Raw genomic sequence first — 2,869 nt, 5'->3', positions numbered from 1 at the left:
CGGTGTGGGTGCTTAAATACTGTGTGACACTTCCACAATTGTTGAAAACAAGATGCCCTCTGCGTGTAACGATTGTATAAGAATGGTGTTTCATTCATTCAGGAAGCTGAAATTTCAGCATGCAGTAACATTTCACAATTTTTGAGAATGTTAAAGGGGGACCAATTTTTTTCATATACGGTACTGTGCGAAAGTCTTAGGCACAAGACACATTATCAAAATCTATTGATTTGTGAAGTTTGTGTTTATTTGCTGAGAAAAGTGTTAATATTTGAATAAACAAAATATATAGAATATTAATTAATAATGATTATATATATAATATATATTATATATATTATATATATATATATATATGTGTGTGTGTGTGTGTGTGTGTGTGTGTATATATATATATATATATATACACACACACACACACACACACACACACACACACACACATATATATATATATATATATTTATATATATATATATATATAATAAATAGGGATTTTCTGATTTTCTGGATGTGAGTGTGTTTGTTTAGGCCAGTATTATATGTAGTTAAAAAGCAACTCCTGGTTTGACCAATCAGTGCTTCAGTAAATTGTGCTCATGATATAATTGATGATCTTAACAAGTGTCTGTGTCGGCTGTGAAGGTGTCAAGGAAAAATATGGACCCAACAAATTTGTGTTACTTTTTTTAGTTTTTGTGTGTATTTGAATTATGGATATGACTTTATTCTAATGTATATAGTGATAAACTCACTGCTGAGGTAAATTGTTTAAAAATTAGCTTAGATGCCTAAACATTTCGCACAGTTCTGTATTTCTGCATAATTAAATAGTTGAGATGTAAAGTCATCCAATGATTAGAAATGCTCCATTGTGAAGAAACTGACTTGGATCTCTTTACAGTGGTGGTGATGGGAACCAGGGGTCGCCATGTCTACAGTGCAAATATAGCCATTTTATTTACTATTCAAAACCAGTAAATAACCTTCTGAGTTTTTAAATGTAATGTAGATAATGGTAAAATAGTAAAGAAAAAATCTTTTAGGACCATTTTGCCTTCCAACGCCCTGCGTGTGCCCCTCCACTGTCGTAAAGCAAAGTCTCAGGTAGTGCATTCTTAACCATTTCACATAATAACATGAGAACACTTTCAGAGGCATTAAAGCGAGGGGGTGGGGGTTTGCGATGTAAATAATTCAGGTGTCTAAAGTGCTTAATGCATGAAATAGTTATGATATGCATTATTATATTATAATAATATATTATTGCATTGTTATAATAATAAATTATATGATTAATTTGTGATATTTTTCTGATAAAGTTTTGGCTTTAAATGTATTTTAATCCATTTATGGCGAAGGGATGCATGCCGGGGGATGGAAGGCAAAACAGACAGAGCCCTATAGGTGACATCACATATGAATAAAATAATGAGTGGCCACGAATTAGTAAGGCGTGGGAACGAGATCTTAATGTGTGCCAATGACTTCATAAGGTGTGAGAATGAGATAATTAAGCCTTGACCACAGCTTAATAAGGCATGATCTCATTCCCACACCTACGGAGCCCTGCTGGTGACATCCCATTTAAATAAAATTAATGCATGGCCACCACTTATTAAGGCACGGGAACAAGCTAACTAACTCAAGGTCATGACTTAATGCGTGGCCATTACTAAGTAAGGTGTGGGAACGAAATAATTAAGTCATGACCAGATTTAGCAAGGCATGGAGATCAGATTCTAATGTGTGGCCATGACTTAGTAAGGTGTAAGAATGAGACAATTTAGCCTTGACATAGGGCATGATCTTGTTCCCATGCCTTACTAAGTCGGAGCCCTATTGGTGAAATCTGCTGGTGGCCACGACTTAGTAAGTTACTAAGTCGTAGCCATGCATTAGGATCTTGTTCCCACACCTTACTAAGTCATGAGAACAAGATCCTCGCATTACTATGGCATGGCCTGGCATTATTTTAATTTATACCGGATGTCACCAGCAAGCATCATCAACATTATATGTAAAAATGTAGAACACATGAAAGTCCATTGCTGACTTTTGGTAGCAAATAAAATGTCTATATATTGTGCTGTAGACAGGGTGACCCCTGGTTCCTATCACCACCACTGTAAAGAATTATCAGTTTGAAAACATTTCAACAATGAACCACTTCACATCAAACGACTCTGACTGACTTTATTTACATCTCGAAGACGAAATTTTGCAGAAAGTTTGAAAAATCGGTAAAGTTGCTCTTTAAGCAATTCAGACGTCTGGTTCCCATTAAAACCACTGTGAACAATTCGGACTCGGCAATGTTCTCTAGAGCGGAGCGTTCACTCGGAATGCCTTGTGGGCACCTTAACCATCCAAGTATGACAGAAAAGTTGAACTAACAGGCTGCATTTCGCGCATAAACAGGTGGAATGTGCTGTAGTTTTCCAGGAGAACCCCCAGCTAATACTCCCTGACGTTGAAGTGACTCCCGGATGAAGGAAGTAGCGCCGCTGTTGGGTCTGTTTATATGGCTGCTGACGGAGATTCGCTTCCAGCTGCTAGCAAGTTAGCACCTTCTGCCGGACAGATTTGATTAAACTGCTGCTGGTAACATCAATGACATTTGGAAGGTTGTTGTCGGCGGACATTGCTGGATACCTGCGAGTTGGATTTGAGAGGTAAGGGAGGGTAAAACCGGCGAGTGACACTGGCTTCCTACTCGAATTTCACGTTCCACCTTAAATGGTGCGGCAGTTAACGTTAACTGCCGCACCATTTAAGGTGGAACGTGAAATTCAAATGAGAAGCCAATTTAAGCTTTATTTTCATTAAGATAAATGATGAATAATGAATGTTACTAAACATATAGCGC

General features: G+C 37.3%; 1 protein-coding gene across 1 annotated transcript in view; it reads left to right on the top strand.

Moving 5' to 3' along the window:
• The first annotated feature begins 2,390 nt into the window (after positions 1–2,390).
• Positions 2,391–2,869, top strand: part of ap1g2 (adaptor related protein complex 1 subunit gamma 2) — a 38,866-nt gene continuing 38,387 nt past the window's right edge. The window contains exon 1 of the mRNA XM_017717058.2: positions 2,391–2,675. The gene's annotated coding sequence lies outside the window, so the exon portion shown is untranslated. The remainder of the gene's footprint in view (positions 2,676–2,869) is intronic.

Source organism: Pygocentrus nattereri, chromosome 2 (genome assembly GCF_015220715.1).
Source record: "Pygocentrus nattereri isolate fPygNat1 chromosome 2, fPygNat1.pri, whole genome shotgun sequence".
Classification (NCBI taxonomy): Eukaryota; Metazoa; Chordata; class Actinopteri; order Characiformes; family Serrasalmidae; genus Pygocentrus; species Pygocentrus nattereri.
The sequence above is the reverse complement of the archived record's forward strand: the minus strand, read 5'-3'. Positions and strand labels throughout refer to the sequence as shown.